The 8,790-nt window shown below is 34.7% G+C and overlaps 1 non-coding gene across 1 annotated transcript; it reads right to left on the bottom strand.

Moving 5' to 3' along the window:
* Positions 1 to 1,346: 1,346 nt before the first annotated feature.
* Positions 1,347 to 1,453, bottom strand: LOC139895257 (small nucleolar RNA R71). Its single transcript, XR_011775716.1, has one exon. It is a non-coding gene; the product is annotated as a small nucleolar RNA R71 (small nucleolar RNA).
* Between the last annotated feature and the right edge of the window lie 7,337 nt (positions 1,454 to 8,790).

Genomic DNA, 8,790 nt, shown 5'->3' with positions numbered 1-8,790 from the left:
TGTAAAAAAAAAATTCGTTTTTTTTAAAAAAAAAAAATTATTTTAAAAAAAAAAAATTTTTTTTTTAAATAATAAATAATAATTTTTTAAGTTTTATTACCTTTAGATTTTTAGACTATAGTTACAATTTTTAGTATTAAGTTTAGTTTTGCATAGTTATTTTTACTTCTAGAATTTTTAGGCTTTGCCGTAAAATCCCTTAAGTGCTTATTCCTTAGACTAAGATTTAGGTGCTTTAGAATTTTACGACGCCGTTTTTCGCGCTACTTTCTTATTTTTATTTTTCGACGCCTATTTTTCGACCTTTTATTTTTCGACCTTTTTCGACGCGCAATCTTTTTCTTTCTTATTTCTCGCTATTCTAGTTTTAGGACATAGATTTTTATTCTACTTCTTATCTAAATTTCTTAAAATTACAAAAATTTATTTTAAGTGGTTAAATTGATAGACATCAAAATTTTCTGGTTCGTAGTAATAGTTGGATTTGTACGTGGACCGGGTTATTGGAGCCAAACAGTCCTCAATTATATTGAGACCAAACGAATCCTGCCCCTCTGCTGCATCTTTTGGCTATTCGAAACGTGGGCAAAATCAGAAAAGTCTATTAATTGGACAACTTATATAAGTTTTTCTTATTTTTATAACTAATAGGATATTCTGTGAATGCACCGAGCAAAACGTTCACCACCTTTCATACGTTCACCACCTGTAACTCGATCAAGACATCTAGCAAATATTGTCGCCGTTGATTTTTCTTTAGAATCGTCATCTAGACGACCAAGTACTCCAACTCAAATTTCCGATAATCCAATTTTTAAACCCTAAATATAAAGGCTCTCACAACCAAGAACCCGGAGCATATTCAAGGACAATTCCAAGATCCTGAACCACTAATTATTCCTCCTGAGCCACAAACCATTAAATCAGAATCCTCTAGTGATTCGTATTCAACAAATTCAATTATGGAAGTAACGGAACCTCTAAGTATGGAAGATCGAATGAGAGCCACACGCACGGGCCAAGGTCACGCCATTATTAAGCCAGAAGTTAATGCGCCAGATTATGAAATCAAAGGACAAATTCTACACATGGTAACTAACCAATGCCAATTCAGTGGTGCACCGAATGAAGATCCTAACGAACACCTTCGTACGTTTAAAAGAATTTGTACACTATTCAAAATCCGAGAAGTGGAAGATGAGCAGATCTATCTCATGTTGTTTCCCTGGACTTTAAAGGGAGAAGCCAAAGATTGGTTAGAATCGTTACCTGAAGGGGCAATTACTACATGGGATGATTTAGTTGAAAAATTTCTTAAACAATTCTTTCCGGCATCCAAAGCCGTAAGACTTCAAGGAGAAATTGTTACGTTCAAACAAAAGCCAAATGAAACATTATATGAGGCGTGGACAAGATTCGGAAGGATGTTGAGAGGATGTCCTCAACACGGTTTAGACACTTACCAAATAGTACAAATATTCTACCAAGGTGTCAATGTTGCTACACGAAAAGACATCGACATAACAGCTGGTGGTTCCATTATGAAGAAAACCGCAACTGAAGCTTACAAAATTATTGATAACACAGCCTCCCACTCTCATGAGTGGCACCAAGAGAAAGATATATATCGTTCATCTAAAGCGGCTAGAGCCGATTCTAGCCATAACTTTGATTCCGTTTCCGCAAAAATAGATGCTTTCGAGAGACGAATGGAAAAGATGAATAAAGATATTCACGCAATACGAATTAGTTGTGAGCTATGCGGTGGACCACACTTATTGAAAGATTGTCACATTGAACCAACATTGGAACAACGAGAGAATGTTTCCTATATGAACCAAAGGCCTGGAAATAATTATCAAAATATTTATCAACCGCCAAAGCTAAACTTCAATCGAAATCAAAACATTCTTTACAATCCAAAAAGACCCGAAAATAACTGGTATAACCAACAAGGTCCGAATAACCAACCAACTCAAAACAACACTTTCAATCAACAAAGACCTGGCTTATATAAACCACAACAACAAACCGAAGAGAAAAAGTCAAATATGGAAGACGTGGTATTCAAGCTAGTTGAATCTCAAACACAATTTATTGAAACTCAAACCCAAACGAACGAGAGATTTGATCAGTCATTTAGAACTCAACAAGCTTCCATTTTGAATCTAGAAAAACAAGTAGGTACTCTTGTTAGATTGATGAGTGAAAGGGAACAAGGAAAGCTACCGAGTAATAATGAAGTAAATCCTCGGAATGAAAATGTTAACATGATATCAACAAATTCTGAAAAACCAATACCAGAAGATGGGAAAGTTTTAGATGTAAGTAACAATGAAGAAGTTACACCACCACCACCACCCGAGTATGTAAAGCCAGTGGTGGCACCATACAGACCACCCATCCCGTTTCCAAGAAAAGGAGTTGAGTATGAGCAAGTAATAGGTAATAAAGTTTGTGATACCTCTGGAAAGAAGAAGAAGAAGAATAAAAAAGTGCAAGAAACAAAAACAGTAGAAGTAAACCCGGTGAAGACAGTTCCACCAAATCCTCTACCTAGGGTAGGTGATCCGGGTGAATTTATTGTTCCTTGTCTACTTAGTGACTGTGTCATGTATGATGCACTAGCAGATTTAGGTTCAAGTGTGAGTGTTATGCCTCTTTCATTATATAAGAGATTAGGTGTAGGTGAGTTAACTCCAACGGATATGAGTGTTCGACTCCTTGATCAAACCATTAAGCACCCAGTTGGAATTGCTGACAACCTACCCGTTCAAGTAGGTAATTTAACCTTTCTAGTCGAATTCATTGTCATTGACATAGAAGAGGACTCAAACGTTCCTCTAATTTTAGGTCGACCATTCTTAGCGTCCACCGGGGCGTTATTTGATGTAAGAAAGGGTAGAATGACACTTAGTAATGATGAAAAATCGATCACCTTTATGATTCGACAGTCTAAATATCCACAAACCAAAACCGTTGAACCGACAAAAACGATTGGTAAGAACCATGTTGTTTTACCAACTCCAACGGTAATGCTTAACAATAATAGAACGCCTAAGTGTGGGGAAAATGAAGTAACACCTAATGATGACTTGATAATAAAGAACCCCATAGTTGATACGAAATTAAATAACCCCGTTATTAACAGTTCAATGAAGAAACTTTTTAAACGGGTTATTGATGCTAAAAGTAAGGGAAACTTTAAGTTATATAACCGGTTAGTATCCAATCTGTCGCCTAAAGAAAAGGCGAAGCTAGTTGAATTTGTGGATATTACGGAAAAAGCTGGTCACTGGCTTAAAGCAAAAGTCACAGATATGCAAGTTGATTATGGTCCAAGAGAAATTGACGATGAAGTTAATCACAATTTCGACACCACATCTACCTAAGTGTGAGGAGATTCAAATATTCTAAAAAGAAAATGCTGTTTGGAGTTAGTTGTTCTGTTCTCGTGTAGTTCCGAGAATGGAATTCGATTGGTCTTTTCCGCTAGCAGACACTAAAGAACTAGTTTTCTCCCCCCATTCTGATTTTTTTTTTATTTTGTAGGTTTTATATGAAATTAATATGCTTTTTAAATTTAAGTTTTGTGTGAATTTAAAAACAAAATTTACTTTATTTCATTAAGTAAAAAAATGATTTCTAAAATTCGTCGTGAGTTGAAGATTAGGTAGTTGAACCGAAATTACTTTAACCGAGGGCGGGACGAGAAATTTTGTTATCATTATTTTTAATTTAATTGATTTAAAGTATGCCAAAAAAAAATATTAGATTTTATAAATTTTTGAACGTGGGGTAATATACCCAACTTCAAAATTATGTATGTTTGTATTTTATGTTATATACAAAACAGGGTAAAATAACGCACTTTCAAAGACTGTCATTAAGTTCAGAAAAAGGTACTAATTTTGACGACAAGAAACAAAATATCAAATGTGAAATAACAACAATATGTTTGCAAACTCGGTATTTTTAATCATTTTTCTACACTAATCACCCTCATGAATTTAAATTTTTACTGATTTCTTGCAAATGAGGGCATTGCATGATCTCAAGTGTGGGGAAGGGTTATAAATTCTCTCGGGTTTATACTTGGCTTATTTTCTAAATATTATGAAAATTTTAAAATTTTTTAACTAAATGAATTCAAAATCATGTTTATACATATTTATGAACGATAAAACTAGGTGTTAATGCCGAAATTATTGTTACCTCGGAAAGGACATAAATTGAGAAACAACTAAAACGCTTGAATTTATTTATTAAGATATAAAAAGACGCATGAAAAAAGCCAAGTGTGGGGAGAATGTACCAAGTTATTCAATTAAAAACTATCTATCACATGTTTTTGTAAAGTTATTGCAGGTGCTTTTACTTTGGACTAAATTAACTGGTTTACCCGGTTTACTGTAATATATTTTAAAGAAAGATGGATCTACACGATGAATCAATTCCATCATTAAAAGGAAGTAAAGTCTTCCGAAAAAGACACGCGCTTCTTGATTTAGGTCAAGAAGTTGTCGTCCAGACCAGCTGTAGGTTGACGAAAAATCTAGAAAAGTCATCTCTAAAATCAGCAGGAAATCCACGGACCTCAGCATCAAACAGGGTCGCCATGTGGTCAGATTTATCCTAACCATGAGAAGGATTTATCTCGCATAATGGGGGGCACCGTGCAAATTAGCTTGATAAGACTAATGAATCAAATCCCCAGAAAGGATAATCTCCTTAAAGATTAAAAATCAGCTTTTAAGACTGATATTACTCAATCCTTGAGATTGACCTTAAAGATTGAGAATTACAAACTCATGGAATTCAATGATATCTAAACTCGAGCTTGAACGAGAAAATATTTTGATCAAAAATAAAACCGATTTATTTTCTGAAAACCTATTTTCAATACGTTCATTACCATTGAACGTAAAATCCTGAGAATTCATTGAAATTCATTAGGTCACCTGAACCAAATCGGGTGTCAACCGTAAGAACGGTGGTTGCATAGCATGGTCGGAGACAGGACCTTGTGCCAGACCGAAAAATCGTAGGACGATCTTTACTATTGCTCCTACAAAGGATAGTACTAGCATCCGACACGTTTTAAGACCATAATCATATGCTTGTCATTAGACATTGCCTTAACAGTTTCTTGTTCATCGCTTTCCTTTACAACCGGATGGTAGTTTGCCGAAAGGTAATATACGGGACAAGTAAACTGGACGTGTTTCTTTCCTAATACAAGGTTAGCAAGTGGGTAACACAAAACCACAAGTGTTGAGCTAAAATTTTCAAATCTGAAACCCACACAACCCACAAAAATATTTTGCAAACACCGGTGAAGGGTTATTCTGGAAAACTTATCTAGGGTAAAAGCTAGATTAAATTTTCAAAAAGATCAAATGTTTTCATAAAGATCCAATTTCCTTAAGGATCTACATTTTCATAGTCATGTGGGACTGTAAACCACCTTTCAAATGTGCACTTTGCTTTGGAAACCGAAAGTAAATCGGCTATTTGATTGCAAGTGTCGTTGACCTAAACCCGAGGCAACTGTGGATGACACACCCACCTTTAACCATCATTACTGTCATTGTTTATACCGCTATATCAAAAGCACTAATGTACAAAGTGTGATGAATAAAAAAGTGATTCATGTATGTTTTTATTTCAAGTTCTGTATTGCTTGAGGACAAGCAACGCTCAAGTGTGGAGATATTTGATAAGGCTAAAAAGGAACATATATTTCATAGCAATATCCCTTCTAAATAATAGGTTTTCATATGTAATTGTATTATATTTTTATTGTAATTGTTTAAATAAATAAGTGCGAAGACAAAAGGCGAAAACGAAGATTTGAAGACACAAAGGTCCGAAAAGCTAAAAAGTACAAGATACAATTAAAGTGGTTCAATTTATTGATGAGAAACGTCTAAAAATGACAAGAGTACAAGACGCAAAACACAAAGTACACGATATAAAATAGTACGAAAGAGCGTTCGAAAATCCGGAACCGAGGCATGAACCAACTTTCAACGCTCGACGCAACGGAGCTGAAAGTACAAGTCAACTATGCACAAGAATATAATATAATATTTAAATAATTCATAATAAGAATAATATTAAATAATAAAAAGTTGTTAATTGAGCATAGTTCAGGGGTCATAAGTGAAAATTTCAATTTATCATTTGCCTATAAAAGGCCATCTAAATCGATGATTTAGATACACCTTTTTCCAATCTTCTTTCTTTCTTATGTAATTTATATTTATATTTATAATATTAAGTTTAATTTAAGATTAATAATAATTGGGTTATTGTAAGAAATGTTTTACGGGTTTTAAAGTAGGAACTCTGTCCGTGTAATGCTACGCGATTAATAATCACTGTAAGTTATGTTCTTCCTTTTTAAATTAATGTCTCGTAACTAAGTTATTATTATGCTTATTTAAGCCGAAGTAATCGTGATGTTTGACTAAATATTAAGACGGGGTTATTGGATTTTGTACCATAATTAAGGTTTGGGCAAAAGACCGACACTTGTGGAAATTGGACTATTGACTATTAATAGATGGGGGGTATTGTCTAATTGAGTGACAACTCATTGGAGTCTGTCGAACCTATCTTCAAATTAATTATCCTAATAATTAATAATGATTATGGTTGTCCTATTTAGTGACGTTCATATGGAATCTATTATAATCATTTAATTAATTATTCGGGTTGGGTAATTGATTATTCAAACTGATCAAGTGGGTAAATTAATATTCATATCTAATCAAAACAGGGGTAGATTACATACAGTGATAACTGGTGTAATTGTTGACAGAAGTGATAACTGCGTCACAGTTTAAATCCTTAATTAGTTGGAATATTTGACTTCGGGTATAAGGGTAATTTGACGAGGACACTCGCACTTTATATTTATGACCGATGGACTATTATGGATAAAAACCAGATAGTATCAAATAAACCATGACAAAGGACAATTAACCCGAGTAACAATTAATTAAAATCAAAACGTTAAACATCATGATTACGGAAGTTTAAATAAGCATAATTGTTTTATTGTAGTTTTCATCGCACTTTTATTTTCTGTCATTTTATTTTCTGTCATTTTATTTATCGCAATTTATTTTACGCACTTTAATTTTTGTCATTTATTTTTACGCTTAAAATCGACAAACCGGTCATTAAACGGTAAAACCCCCATTTTATAATAATACTACTACTTATTTATATATATATTTTTACAAATAAACTTAATAATATAGCGTTAACTTCACCAGCTCCCTGTGGAACGAACCGGACTTACTAAAAACTACACTACTCTACGATTAGGTACACTGCCTATAAGTGTTGTAGCAAGGTTTAGGTATATCCACTCGATAAATAAATAAATAAAACTTGTGTAATATTTCGTCGCATTTTGTAGTAAAAATTAATACTATTTCGTACACCCCGCTGCACACATCAATGCCAAAAAAAAAAAAAAAAAAAATTTATGAAAGAGCAAAGTCTCTAAATAAGGCAAAAAGAAAACCCAAGGAGATGCTCTGAAGAAGAAAGCTGGAAGAGTAAAAGAAAATTCTAGACAAAGCCTTAGCGAAATCCGCCTCTTCCAAAGAAAACCTTTACGAAAATTCTCAGCCATTATCTATCCAAAATGGATACTCTGAAGAATCAAAGTCTATCAATTCTCTCGAATCAAGAGATCTGAATCTCTTTCAACAAATTCATAAATTTCCAACCAAACCCTATAGCTCGTCTTCCTCTTGAAAGAATGCCTAGGAAGAAGATCAGTGCCGTCCTTACTTAACTGGTGGAGATATCGATGCTTTACCAAACCTATGATGAGAACTGTTACACGACTGGCTTTTGAGCGACAATACAATTAGAATAGGACACCCTAAACACTTGAGTGATATGAGTGATCCGTTAGTGAGGAGCCTGATCATGTATACTCTACATCCGAGAGTTGTAAAGTACGCCTTTTCCACTATGGACGCGATTGAAATCTGGCGACCGAATCATCGAAGCTCGAAACTTTTTCTAATACTTTCGAAGGATGTGCCGACTTCTGATAAAGGCATAATAAAAAGATCTACGGGTAGGGCAGGGGAGAATCTATTAGAAAGATCCTTATATTCCCGTTTTCTTGCTTGAGGACAAGCAAAGCTAAGTGTGGGGTATTTGATATCGGGCAAAAAGTCACGTTTTTACCCCCTAAATTGAGCCCCAAAACAATAAAGATTAAAACTTTGTCAGCAAAATTATCGCTTTTTGGTTGATTTTGTAGATCAAGTAATTACAAAGGCGATGCAAAAAGAAATCAAATAAAATGGAGCTAAAACGAAGATTCTAGAGCGAAAACGGTGAAAGACAAGAAATCAAGTTACGATCTAGTGAATCAGACTGACCAGGCACCAAAAACGGCCTGCCAAACGGCCTACCATAAGGCCTGCCAGTATATAAATGGCCTTCCAAATACGGCTCACCAAACGGGCTACCATACTGCTTGCCATAAAAACGGGCTGCCAAATACGAGCCACCAAACGGGCTGTCATACGGCCTGCCAGCCGTATTCTGGCAAAAACCAAGTCTATTTAAAGGGCCTTCTCCATCCATTCCAAGACACACTCAACTTGCAATTCAATTTATATTTTCAATCTTTTAGTTAGTTTTAGTAGTAGTTAGCTTGGCTTTTATTTTCCGGAGGATATCCCGGCGAGTCCCTGCGATCTCGGGCAGATTTGTTCGGCCTTTTCAGGTTTTTATCCGAAACGCTTGTCT

The sequence above is a fragment of the Rutidosis leptorrhynchoides genome, chromosome 2 (genome assembly GCF_046630445.1).
Source record: "Rutidosis leptorrhynchoides isolate AG116_Rl617_1_P2 chromosome 2, CSIRO_AGI_Rlap_v1, whole genome shotgun sequence".
Classification (NCBI taxonomy): domain Eukaryota; kingdom Viridiplantae; phylum Streptophyta; class Magnoliopsida; order Asterales; family Asteraceae; genus Rutidosis; species Rutidosis leptorrhynchoides.
Note: the sequence above shows the minus strand (reverse complement) of the source record. Positions and strands in the feature narration are given on the sequence as shown.